At 38.2% G+C, this 14,505-nt stretch overlaps 1 pseudogene; it reads left to right on the top strand.

Moving 5' to 3' along the window:
- Positions 1-12,484, top strand: part of LOC114043829 — a 41,155-nt pseudogene extending 28,671 nt beyond the window's left edge.
- Positions 12,485-14,505: the final 2,021 nt, after the last annotated feature.

Here is a 14,505-nt window from a genome sequence, read left to right as displayed (position 1 = left end):
ACAATAATAATAGGTAGCTTTTATTAATAGTGCTTTGAGGTTTGCAAAGCATTTTACCTATATAATCTCATTTGATTCTCACAATAGTCCTAGGAGGTAGGTGTTATTATCATCCTTATTTAACAGATGAGGAAATTGAGACTGAGAGAGGTTGTGATTTGCCCTACTAATTAGGGTATGAAGCAATGTTTGAACTTGTCTTACTGATTCCAAGTCAACATTCTATCTACTGTGCCAATTAGCTGCCAATGAAAAGCCAGATAATATTAGATGGGTCTCCTCTTCTTTATCTCTCTGAGACTCAGTTGATTCATCTGTGAACTTCAAATAATTTTTATGCATATCTAGGATATGACAAATGTCCTAGAGAGATATATTGTTTCATTTTTAAAGATAAAAGATAAAATAGAGAGTACAATTGATAAAATAAAAAATGAGATTCCCTCTTAAGCAATAAAGCCCTAAATTTATTTTTACATTATGTTTTACATACAATGTACAGTACTGCATGTTTTGACATGAGATGATTTTATGCATGGTGAAAACATTTGAATTTACTTTACATTCCAGCCAAATCAGACCACAAACTGTTCTCTGAACTCAACTTTAAGTCTCTTACCTCCATGCATTTATTCAGGTTCTCCCTCTGTGCCTGAAAATTACTCCTTCCTCATCTCTGCATCTCAGAATACTTATCTTTCTTGAAAGTTCAGCTCTTATGTGAATCCTTCTGTGAATCCTTCCCCAACCCCTGAGTTGTTAGTACTGTCTTTCTCTTCAAATGATCTTGCAATTATTTGTCTCTGTTATGTGCTATAGAGGCTGCTTAATTATTGTCTTCATATTCCCAATGCAGTAATTTTATCTACCTATCCAGTTGCCCTTGGAATATTAAAAATGCAGAAGAACAGTAACACAATAATGACTTTTCCTGGGACCATTTTATCTGAGTCTCATCAAAAAAGTTAAGAACAAGATGATATTAATTGTAACTGACATTTCTATAGGGCATGAAGATTTAGAAAGTACTTTTAGATATATAGGCACTGGGGTATAGAAATCTATGCTGCCCTATAGGAAAATAGAAGGGGAAAGGGATAAGAGAAGAGGAGGGGAGTGATAGAAGGGAGGGCAGATTAGGGGAAGGGGTATTCAGAATGCACGCTGTCTTGGGGTGGGAGGAGGTGCGAGATGGGGAGAAAATTTGGAACTCAAAATCTTGTGGAAATGAATGTAGAAAACTAAAAATTAATTAACTAATTTTTAAAAAAGGAAATAGAAAGCACTTTTAGTATAATAACCCCAAAATTTCAGTGAGGTAAGCATTTCATTTTCACCCATTTCATTTCACTCATTTCAGAGATGAGGAAATTGAACCTCAGATAGGAAAAGTGGCTTGCCCATGGTGATAAAACTAGTCAACATTGGAACAGAGATTCAAACTCAGGTCTCTTAAATCCAAATCCAGCATTGTTTTTATTATACCACATTGTCTCTTATGTATAGTCTTAGTTTTAAACTTTAATAGCTTAAACACCACTACGACTGTTAAGAGACACCCTGTATAATAAGAATTCAAAAGAAGCCATGGGAGGCTCAGTAAAGGAGGTGGGACATGAGCCTGGATATAAAACTTTATTCAAAGGACAAAGTCAGTAAGGAAGGCATTCTAAATTGGGGGAAGAATGAATGAATGAATGAATGAATGAATGAATGTTGTTGTTTATCCTTTGTGCTCAAAGAGGACCAAAATGACATCATAATGTCAGGGTCAACGTACAGTGTGTCCAGTTGTGGCTGATCAGACCAATAGAATCTTGGAAGGCTCTACCACAGGTGAGGCACAAATAGTCTGTATGACCACTGGGGAGGGAGGTGCCTCTAAATTTTTATACCTCATGTTTCTTTTGAGTTACCACAATTCTGCTTTGCTCATAGAGCACAGAACCTTCTTTGATGAGAGCATAACATGCTGGACAATCTTGTGCTAGTGTCTCTCATGTCTCATGATCAATGCCAAAGTTTTTCAGAGAGACCTTAAGAGTGTTCTTGTATCACTTCTTCTGACTACCTTGTGAGAATCTGTCTTGTATGAGTGCTCTGTAAAAGAGTCTTTTAGGAAAATGTATGTTTGGCATTCGAACAACATGATTGGCCCACTGGAGTTGTACTCTTTGTAGTAGAGTTTGAATGCTTGGCAGTTCAGCTCAAAAAAAAGACTTCAGTGTTCCATTATCTTGCCAAGTGGTCTTCAGAATCTTCCTAAGACAATTGAAATGGAAGCAATTAAACTTTCTGGCATGGCACTGGTAAACTGTCTAGGTTTCACAGGCAAATAACAATGAGGTCAGCAAAGCTGCTCTGTAGACCTTCAGTTTGGTAGGCAGCCTAATACCACTTCTCTCCCGCATATTCTTTTGGAGTTTCCCAAATGCTGATCTAGTTCTGGCAATGTGTGCATCAACCTCATCATCTATGTAGACCACCTTGGAGTATACTACCAAGGTAAGTGAACTTATCCACAGCATTCAAAATTTCTCTATTTGCTGTAACTAATGGTTCCATATATGGATAGTGCAGTGCTGGCTGATGGAGAATCTCTGTTTTCTTGGTGTTAATTATCAAGCCAAAATTAGCACAAGAGGCAGACAATTGATCCATACTTTGTTGTATCTCAGCCTCAGAGACTGCATTGAGTGCACAATCATCTACAAACAAAAAGTTGTACACCAACTTTCCCTCCACTTTAGTCTTGGTTTTTAGCCTTTTCAAGTTAAATAATTTGCCATCAGTATGGTAGTTGACCTTGATGCTGTTTTCATCCTTGTTGAAGGCATCTGAAAACATTCCTGAAAATATCATGCTAAAAAGCATGGGAGCAAGCACACTGATCTCCTTCACTCCACTAATGACAGGAAACATGAAAGCATTATCCATTATCCAGAACACATGCAAGCATGACATCATGAAACTGGCATGCAATACTGATAAACTCTGGGAACCAAATTTCACCATAATCTTCCAAGGCCCTTGTAATATTATGGAATTGTTTAGCCCATTTCTCCAGAATTGTGTCCTTATCACTGATCAGTATGGATCCATCAGCACTGACTAGTTGAGATACCTTCTTAGAGATAGATGAATTATCCTGCTGGTAGAATCGGTAAAGTTCTTGTTTTTCATTTAATGGCTTCTGGATTTCCCCGTCATTTTCATCCAACCAATCCTGTTATTTGCAAGTATTCTGGCCCGGATGAATAAATGTGGTACTGTACACCAAATCTCTGAAAGCTGCCCACTTTTTCTCTGCTCCACTGTTACCAACAGTGTGTTGGCTCAGCTTTGCCTCCAAGTTAATAACACACTGTTCACACAGGGAGAAGCACTCTAACCTATAGAGGATAAGTCTTCAGATAGTCATCATGCCTTGGGGCCATTGCTTTTGTTGAAAATGAATTCTTGGTCATTGGAACAAATTGTTCTCATCTGGCTCATTCCCCCCCCCCCCGGGGAAGTCTTCACATGCCTGGGTTAGACACCCTCCTAACTCACCAACAGTCCTATTGAGTCCTATTGGTTACCCTTGACCTGGTTTTGCCTGTCTACAGAGAATGTTTTACTGGGATGTGGTCACCGTACATGCTGCAGATTCTAGGAGCCACAGGTGAGAGCTGGATGGCAGGTGGAAACAAAGGCAGTTGAGCAGCCCTGAAAAGGGCTCAGCAACCCTCACGCCAGAGGTGTTAGTCCTCCCTGAACATCCCATACAGCCATGAATGAATGAATGAATGAATGAGCATTCTTTAACCGTTTACCGTCTGCCAAACACTCTGCTAAGTGCTAGGTATACAAAGAGAAAAGCAAAGACAGTCTCTGTCCTCAAGGCTTGTAAATTCTTATAGGAGACAACACATGAAGAGAGAAGGGTGTTTTGGCTTGGCTAGTTACTGGAAGGTGAATGCAACAATAAGCCAACAGACTGACACACCCTTTTCAATCCTCTTTGAAAATGAAGAAGGAACAACAACAATATTATCATCCCCTTTTCACAGTAGCAATGGAAGTATTGGTTTGATGATGGCTCCAGAACTGGAAAGGGGCTCAGGAAGGGCTCAGGAAGGCTGCAGAGCTGTGAACAAAAATGCAAAGGAGGGAGTCCTTGAAGTAGAGGAATTAATTGGAACACAGAGTAAATATTGAGGAGCATTCAAGCATTTCAAAAGAAAACATAAAACATGTATCCTGGATTCCATAAACCCAAAAAAAAAAAAGGCAAAGTTTGGGTTAATGAGCTGGGATTGGAGGAGGGCTGGGAGCACGGAGTAGCCCCTGACCTGTACTCAGCCAAGGAAGAGGGAGAGAGGAAGACCTGGGAGAGGATCTGTTGGCACCCTTGTATTAGGACAGAGAAATCCTGAAGTATTATTATAGCCCGTGAAAGAGGTCCACCTCCAGGCAGTCTTGCCCTGACATAGGTAATTGAACTCAGTTCTATATATTTCTAAGGTGGAATATGCAGGGCATGTGCCACTACTCAGATCCCCTCTTGAACATATGTAGGCTTCCAAACAGCACAGAACTTGATTGTGCATAGCTCAGGACTTCTAGGTAAACACAGACACACCACATAAGCTCATGACTGCTCTTCCTAAAGGCGCAGTCACCAAGGCCACCCACAAGAGCACCAGGGAAGACAGGAAGGAAAACCACAGACCACCACAGCAGAACTGCCTCAGACTTCTCAGAGCCTCTCTTGTTTCCTCTTTCAAATGTACACACTGATAATTACACAAGGGCTAGGCAAGTCTGACCAGGGTACTGCAGCACTGAAGCCAATGCCAGTTTGGATAAAATACTCACTCCTGTCCCATTGGACATGAATGACACCCCTGCTCTTCATCTGGATACACAGCCCCAACAGAGCTGCTCCTGCTTACTGCTGAAACGTTTTTAACTTTTTTGTGTCATAGACCCTTTTAGTAGTTTGGTGAAGACTAAGGACCCCTTTTCAGGATAATGGTGTTATTGTTTTTTTTAAATTCGTAACTAAAGGAAATGCTAAAGTTTATTTACAGGTTACTAAAAATAAAGGTTTAATTTTTTTTTCTCCATCCATCCAAGTTCATGGACCCCTGAAATCTATCCAGGTATCTTAGATTAAGAACCCCTGTACTAGAAGCTAGTAGAGAACAGATACTATTGAGCACCTGCTATGTGCCAGGCTCTGTGTTAGGCACTAAGGACAAAATGACAAAAGTGAAATAGGCCTGGTTCTCAAAGAGTTTGTGGTCTTAGGGGAAAACAATATATAAATAGGTAAAAAAAATGTAAAACATATAAAGAATATATCTAAGTGCTTCTGTTCTATCATTTCTAAAGAAAAGGCCTTTAACAGGCTGACCTGCTTCTACTTTTCTTCCCTCTCAGAACAGGTTTTCTTAGTAGTAGCGGTAGTGGTGGTAGTAGTGGTGGTGGTGGTGGTGGTGGTAATAGTAGCAGCAGTGGTAGTAGTGGTAGTAGTAGTAATTGTAGTAGCAGCAGTAGTAGTAGTAGTGGTGGTGGTGGTGGTGGTGGTGGAAGTGGTAGTAGTAGTAGTAGTAGCTAACATTTATATACCACTTACTATGCTAAGCCTGTACTGTGCTAAGCACTTAATAATTATTACCTCATTTGATTCTCATAACCACCCTGAGAGGTAAGTGATTTTCTTGAGGGACAAATTATTGACCATCACTTTTGACATTCAGATTCTAGTCATCCAAAAAACATTGTTGGGTATAAAATAGCTAGCATTCATATAGGATTTTCAAGTTTGCATAATTCCCTTGTTTTCTTATTTGAGGCTTGTAACAAGCCTGTGAGGTAAATTGTATTGTTATCCCCGTCTTACAGATTAGGAATCTGAAGTTGCAAGTGACTTGCCCATGGTCACATATCTAGTATGTGTGAGGCAGGATATAAACTTAGGTCTTTCTGACTCCAAGTTTAGCCCGCCATCACTATCTCATCTAGTTACCTCAAAAGGTTATTTTTATCTAAGAAGGCCTAAATTTGATCTTTGTTCCCTCAAAAGTCTTCCCATTTGTTTGCCAACATCTTAGTGATGTAGTAAATAAAGTCTTCCTGACTCTAGGCCTAGCATTCTATCCCCTATCCCACCTAATTACCCCAAATGTGGGGGGGGGGGGAAGCTTTTCATTTTAAATTTGGATAAAGTTTTAAAATTCCAATGCTTCCAGGATTAGCTGTGACAATTCCCCTAAGAGACATTTTTCTGGTTTCTTGCCTCCTCTGGCCCCTTTCCCTTAGGGCTACTCCTCCAAATTACATTGCATTTACTTTGCAAATTTTAAATTTATTTATCTGTGTATACATTGTTTTCCCACAGCTCCTGGAAGGAAAGAACTGTCCATTTTTGTCTTTCTACGTGCCACGTGGCAGTGGCAGGCTCTGAATAAATGCTTGTTAAATTGAATTGAATTGCTGTAACATTTGTTTGTCAACAGGTTTCACAGACAATGTGGTTGGTCAATTAATCAACAAGTATAAATGACTGATACCCATGACGTGCTGGATAAATAAATACAAAATATTTGCAAAGCAAATACAATTTTCCCAACAGTTTTTATCAAATAGTGAGTTTTTATCTCAGTAGCTGGAATCTTTGTGTTTATTGAATACTAGACTATTATATTCATTTGCTTTTGTATGTTGTGTACCTAATTTATATCACTGATCAACATATTTTTAACCAGTACCAAATTGTTTTGAGAAATATTAATTAGTAGTATAGTTTGAGATCTGACACTTCTAGGCCCCCTCAGTTCTGACTTTTTTCCATTATTTCCCTTAAGATTCTTGGTATTTTTTTTTTTGCCCCCATATAAATTTCATTATCAAGTGATCTTTTGGTATTTTGATTGGTATGGCATTAAAAAGGTAAATTAGTTTAGATCCCATTGTCATTTTTGTTACTATGGCCCAGTCTTCCCATAAGCAATTAATATTTCTCCAGATATTTAGTTCTGCCTTAATCTGTGTGAAGAGTGTTTTGTAATTGAATTCATATAGTTCTGGATATGTCTTGGCAGATAAACTCCCAAGTATTTTATACTATCAGTAATTATTTCAAATGAAATTTCTCTTTTGATCTCCTCCTGCTGAGTCTTATTAGTATTATATAAAAATGCTAACGAATTGTGCAGATTGGTCTATATCCTGCAAATTTACTGATATTATTAGTTCAATTAACTTTTAATTCACTCTTTAGAGCTCTCTAAGTAACGATCATACCATCTTCAAAAAGTGATTATTTTGTTTCTTCTTTCCCTATGCTTATTCCTTCAATGTCTTTGTTTTGTCTTACTGCTGTATCTAGGATTTCTAGTACTGTGTCAAACCGAAGTGATAATGGACATTCTTGTTTTATCCTGAGTTTATGGGAAAGGATTCTAATTTATCTCTGCTACATATAATGCTATCTCTTGGCTTTTGAGATATACTATTTACCATTTTAAGGAAAGGTCTATTTATTCTTGCTTTCTAGCTTTTTTTTTTCTGCACCTATTGATACAATTGTATCAATCTCTAGGAGGGGTTAGAAGACTGAAAACAAAACAAAACAATAAAATCCTGGGATTTGTAGATTTTTTTTTTACAGTTTGGGCAAAGAGGAACCTTAAGTAGAGATCAGCCCTCAGACAGGAAGGCAGAGCAGAGGTTTCCAAGTAAGGGTTACAATGGGAACTCTGTCTAGGAGAAAAAGAAGGAAGAAATAGCAGGAGCAGAAGCAAGACTGCCACAGCAGTTAATCATTACTAACATTTTCTCCATCGCTTTTTTAAGTCTAAACAATTCACAAAACAACCAAGCCCTTATTTGTAGTGTTTTCCAATTTACTGAAAATTTAACATTCTGCTCTTGAGAGCCCATATGAAGCAGCACCTGCACAGCCCTGGAGGTGTGAAAACTGACAGGCTAGTGTGGTCCCAAACTGAGTCTGCCATGTGCCCTCCTGCCTCAGACAACCCAGTAAGGGAATGGGCTTGCCCAGGTACTACCCTTCAATTTCTCTTTCTGGTGACCCCTGCATCACCCAATATTATCTGAAAGTGCAGGGCTCCAGAAATTTCCATTTGACTTTACCATGCAACATTTTTATCATTACTTGGATAAAGTCAGAGATAACATACTTAGCAAATTTGAAGGTAACCACAAAGTTGGAAGGCATAATTAATTTATTGGATGAGTCAGGATTTAAAAGGACCCAACAGGCTAATAAAATGAAACTTAGCAAGCATAAATGTAAAGTCTTATATTTGGGTACTCGAAAAACCAATTGTGGTCCCAGAAACAAATAAGGAAGTATACCTGACCACAAAGCAGCAAGGCTACTGCCAGAGCAAACTATTGTAAACATTGTCAGATGCTGTTACTACACCATGTGCTTGTCTTTAATTGTTTTTGTCATAAGGAAAGCTTCAAGCTGGAGGAGTAAGAGATTTTTTTCTTCCAAAATGACTATGATATAAAAATAAAAGGTATAAATAAAATATTTTAAGAAAGTAAAATTTAAAAATTGTCTTTAACTTGGGTTAAAAAAAATAAACCAGCTGGGAATAGAAAATAGAAACTTATTGGAATCATACCAAAGGGAAACATTCCCATAGCACCTTCAGAGAAGCTTGGAGTGGGAGGGCAGGCGTTATGAGACCCAGGTATATAAAAAGGTTTCAAAGAATAGAGACATACTGACCCCAAGGTTTAGTTTTTAATTGCAATACATCCTTCCAGGTGAGGGGTTCTACATCTGCCAATTGCGAAAGAGATGGGTGGCGTAGGGAATAGAGTGCTGGCCTTGAAGTCAGAAAGACCTGAGTTCAGATCCAGACTCAGACACTAGCTGGGTGACCTTGGGTAAGTCACTTAAGCCCATTTGCCTCAGTTTCCTCATCTGTACAATGAGCTGGAGAAGAAAATGGCAAACCATTCCACTATCTTTGCCAAGAAAACCCCAAATGGGGTCACAGTGAGTCAAACACACGCTGAAATGGCTCAACAATAAAGAGACAGTCCCCAGTGGAAGACAACATGCGCCATCTGCTGGAGAGTTATTGATCTATGACGGGAGCAGAGTCATTCAACTACTCGTTCAGGAGTTCCAAAGGATAGTGAGCAAGGCTTGTTAAGAATGACCACCACTTTCTGGGAAAAGAAGGTGCAGAAAATGGTGATCAGAAAAAAATGTGAAGGAGTACACTTTGTTTTTCTCCCTTGTTGGATCCTCTGCCCCAGAAGTCATAGAAATTATACAGGTCTCTGAAGGAGGAGAGAGATTTGACTTTCTAGGGAGTGCTGCCATTCTCAGGGCTCCTGTGCCTATTTGACGCCGTTGCTGCTAAAGGTAATAAGGAAAGTGGGTCCTCTTTCCACAGTGATTTCTCTGTTCAGTGATGGCTGTGGAAAGCCATGCATGTGGATGATTGAACTAGAAACAAGTCCATTGGTTTGGAGGCACGACTATTTCCAAAACTTCTTAGTTCAGGGTTCTGAACTGTCTCCATCAGGGTCTGAAGGGACATGGTAATCATGGTGGTAGTGATGGTGGTGGTGGTTTGTCTTTCCTGGCACATGCTACCTCCAGAGTTAACCTGGGATTTTTGTGCAAGGAGAGAACCTTTGCCGCAAGGGTTATAAACAGATTTTTCAGAATAATACTATGATGCTGAAAGGACTCAAAACTATATCATACAATGATATAGTTGCAACCAATTTTAGCCAGAGCCTATCCAAGGCCTTTACCCTATAGCTTGGCCTCATATGGTGCTTTACAAGCCTAATGGTTTGAAATACAAAAGAACTGGAATGAAAGGTATGAGAAATAAATTCAGAGGTTTAGAGTATTTACAGAGTATTACCTCCATTTCCTGGCTTTCTGAAGGGGAGTTGTACTTTATTATCCTTTATTCTAATATAAAACCTTATAAAACTGTTATAAAACCTTACATATTAAAGTAATTAATTGGATTTATATTATTTCTAATGATGATTGCATTTTAAATATGAAAAACCTGGAACCTGCTAGACTATGGCAAATTTAGGCCTATAACATACACGAATCAATTGAAGAGCCTGGGGATCTGGGGCCTAGAGAAGAGTCACTAAGTCAATAAATGTTTATTAAAGGCCTATCAAGAGGCAAGCACTGTACTAAGCATTGAGAACACCAAAAAACAATTAAAAGAAAGTCAGTCCCTGCCCTCAAGGAGTTTACAATCTAAAGAGAGTAGACAACACACAAAAGGAAGTTGAAAAGGGGACTGCCTAGATGACAGGCTAGCTAACTAGGGGCAATGATTAAAATTTAAAGGAAGGAGATTTTAGTTTATCTTGAGAAAAATTCTACTTAAGTGTATTACTCTGCATGGAGTTGATCCTGGATTCTTCAGGCATATGGAAGTGAAGAACATCTATTTTTGAGTCTTACCACCAAGAAAAATTTTTAAGCATGATGCCAATGGCAGGCTGTGTCTGCTATCCAAAACTCAGACTAAGCATGGACAGGCTCATCACTATCAGAGTTGTCACTAGGTGATGAATTCTTTGGTCATGATAATTCATGAAACAGATAAAAATAAAAATGGTCCTTGCTCCCATTTGACCTCCTACTATTTGCACAAGTGGGAGAGGGTGTGGGGGAGGGCAAGTGGTAGAAAAACATGTAGAGGGTGTTCAGAATCACATATTTTTAGATCATCTACAAAGTCTGATTGAACTGTTGGAACTCAAAATGAGATCAGCAAGGCTTTATGGTATGATGGAAAGAGGGCTGGATTTAGAAAAACACTGAATGCAATTCCTATTTATCTTCTGTAGGAACTGGCTCGGGGGCTTCCCCAATCTGCTATAGATCCATTTAGGAAAATTCTATGGGAATGTGGGCCAACTCTGAACAACTAGTAAGCCCATAATAGCTAGACAATTTAACATATTTATCTTCTCTTACTTTCTCATCAGCATCCTTTAATAACTCCAGAGTATTATTCTTTTTTGTGCAGAAAATTATGGAGGCTGTAGGCAGTAATGTAGTGTATTAGGTGGCCTAAGTTACAGACCCAGCTTGTCACAAACTAGCCATATAAATACTTCCCATTGTGGACCTCAGTTTCCTCATTTGTAAAATGAGTTTGGACTTAGTGATTTCTAAGGTCCCTTCTAGCTTTGATCAGCTATGGAGGGTAGGGACATAGTTATGGATGAAGTCATATTAAAAGTAGATTTTTTTTTCTTGAAATTGGGTCTATACTAGAAAATCATTTAACTCAAAGCAGAGTCTGTTCCTATAATTCACTGTCTTTCTCTCTCAAAAGCATTGTGGACATGCCGTGGCAGGTGGCGGACCTCCAAAGCTCCTGAGCTTGATATTACTAGAGATACAGAAAGAATTGTTAGGCTATAAAGGACCTGGAATAAGTGTTCTTGAAATGAACCACAGAAAGACAGTCCCTGACCACTGAAATTGTAGATCCAACAGATAATCTGGTATAATAATTACATATAATATATATTATATATATATATACATATTCCTGACAACTACAAGGTGAGTTTTTTTGTTTTGTTTTTTCCATTTTTGTGTGTGTGCCCAAGAAGGTGGATCTGGCCAGTAGAGCTCTGTACCCTTAAACTTGACAGGCCTAAAAGAAGGAAGGTGTATCCATTACATAGGAGCAGGAGTCTGGTCAGTGAAAGGAACTGAAGAGGCCAAAAAGTTTGCTATAGTTAATATTCACCTGAAATGAGCATTATATGAAAGTTCATAGTCTAAGAATATGAAATTCAATTTGGATGCATTTTATGTGTATTGCTACACAAATGAAACAGTCCATGGTGCCCAGTTTAATTTTCATAACTAATATCAAGGGAACAGAATTTGTCTGTGACATGTCCTGAAACTTTTCATCTGAGTCACTACATGTTTATAAGTTTGGAGTTAGTTTTGCAGATACTCAAAAGAATGTTAGCTCTGCTGCGGTCTTTGTGAAACTAGTATATGAGAACTTGTTGGAATTTGAACTCAAAAACTGCTCATACGTATTATACTATAATGTTCAAGTTGGGAACAGCTCCTTATACAACCCTCTTCAGCATCATAGCTTGAGTAGTGGAATAGATTTATTTTTAATGGAGGTGCTATAGGTATGGAAGAGCTTAGCATAATCAAATCTCAAATGTCATTGATAAAACCCAAGGACTCTCTGTATGCCCATGGAGAAAGAGAAGTAAAATGAGCGTCCCTTTCCATGTTGGTGGTGCAGTTTAGAAAAGAAGTTTCTTGACAAAGTTCTTCACCTTAACATGATCTTCTTGAAAAGGCACAGGTCTCTTGGAGGGATCTGTGCTTCTCTGTATATGAGTCACAACAGAGGATGTTCAGAAGCTAGCCACATTCATGAAGAATTTTATGAAAATACATCAGCTGTGAATCCTTTGGTACAAGAAAGGATGCCTACTCTCCCCACTGTTATATAGTTCTGGAAATTCTAGCAACAGCAAAAGCAAGAGAAAGGGTTAAAAAAAATAAAGATAGGTAAGGAGAAGATAAAAGTAACCTTGTTCACTGATGATATTATGGTTTACTTGGTAAATCTCAGGGAATCAGCAAAAATACTAATTTAGACAATTAATAGCTTCAGCAAACTTGCAGGTTACAAAATAAATCCTCAAAAATCAACAGCCTTTCCATATAATAATAACAAAACACAAGAGGCAATAATAGAAAGGAAAAATCCCATTCTAAATAACTTAAAAATGCACAAAATATCTAAGGAATAACTTCCCAAAGCACACAAAAGATTTGTATAGATTCAATTACAAAGCACTCCCTAAAGAATTAAAGAACAACCTAAATAGCTAAGAATTAAGTGCCTGTGTCTAGGCCATACCAATGTAATAAAAATAACAATACTATCAAAATTAATTTATCCTTTTAATGCTTTACCAGTTAAATTATCAAGAGGCTATTTTTCAGAGCTTGGTAAAATAATTTTTAAAAATTATTTGGAAAAACAAATGATTTAGAATATCAAGGAATGATGAAAAGAAATACAAACAAAGGGGGAATAGCCCTTCCAGAGCTCAAATTATGTTATGAAGCAGCAGTCATCAAAACCATTTGGTATTGACTAAAGATAGAGAGATAGATCATTGGAACAGACTAAATAAGGCGGATTCAGAAAGAATAGAATTCAATAACACAGTGTTTGATAAAGTGGAAAACATAAGTTACCTATAGAAAAACTTCCTATTTGGTAAAAACTGCTGGGAAAACTGGAAAACACTCTGGCAGAAATTAGGCTTAGACCAACAGCTCATACCACACTCCATAACACATTTTAAATGGATACATGACCTTAATATAAAAGACCATACTATAAAAAAAATTAGAAGACAAACAGATCATGTAACTCTTATAGCTATGGATAAAAGATGCATTCTTAATCAAACAAGAGATAGAAGTAATATAAAAGATAAAATAAATAGCTTTGATTACTTGAAAGTGAAAAGCCTCTGCATAGAAAACATTACTGCATCTAGGATAAGAAGAGAATTAGTTGAATGTGAAAAAAAACTTCATATCAAATTTCTCTGATAAGGGTCTGGTATGCAAGATATATAAGCAATTAATATGTATGTATGTAGGGAGCTGGGTGGCACAGTGGATAGAATGCCAGGCCTGGAGTTAGGAAGACTTGTATTGATGAGTTCAGATATGGCCTCAGATACTTACTAAGTTAAGTCCCTCATTACTCTGTTCTGGGGCCTCTTCTCTTCTCTCTCTCTACTAGTTTGATTGATGATCTCATCATCTCCTATGGATTTAACTAACATCTCTATGCTGATGACTCTGAAATCTACCTTTCCTGCCCCAATCTCTCTGCTGACCTCTAACCTCATATCTCCAATTGCCTTTCAGACATCTCAAACTGGATTTCCAATAGATATCTTAAACTCAACATGTCCAAAACACAATTCATTAGCTTTCCCCCAACCCCTACCTGTTGCTACCCCTTCCCTATTGCTGTTGAAGGCAATACCATCCTCAGTCCCTTAGGCTTGTAACCTAGAAGTCATCCTGGATTCCTCTCACCCGACACATCCAATCTGTTGCCAAAGTCTGTCGATTTTACAGTTGCACCATCTCTCAAAAACACATCCTTCTCTTCTCTGACACTGCCCACTCTGGTGCAGGCCCTCATCATTTCATGCTCGGATTACTGAAATAGCCTGTTGTTAGGTCTGCCTGCCTCAAATTTCTCATCGTTCTGATCCATATTCCATTCAGATACCAAAGTGTATTTCCTAACACAGGTCTGCTCATGTCACCACCTTACTCAATAAACTCCAGTGGTTTCCTATTCCCTCCAAGAGCAAAAACAAAATGTTCTGTTTGGCATTTAAACGAAATGTAACCTTTGTAACCTAGCCCCCTCTTACCATTCCCAT

This window comes from Vombatus ursinus, unplaced genomic scaffold (assembly GCF_900497805.2).
Source record: "Vombatus ursinus unplaced genomic scaffold, bare-nosed wombat genome assembly UNPS02014770.1, whole genome shotgun sequence".
In the NCBI taxonomy this organism is placed as follows: domain Eukaryota; kingdom Metazoa; phylum Chordata; class Mammalia; order Diprotodontia; family Vombatidae; genus Vombatus; species Vombatus ursinus.
The sequence above is the reverse complement of the archived record's forward strand: the minus strand, read 5'-3'. Positions and strand labels throughout refer to the sequence as shown.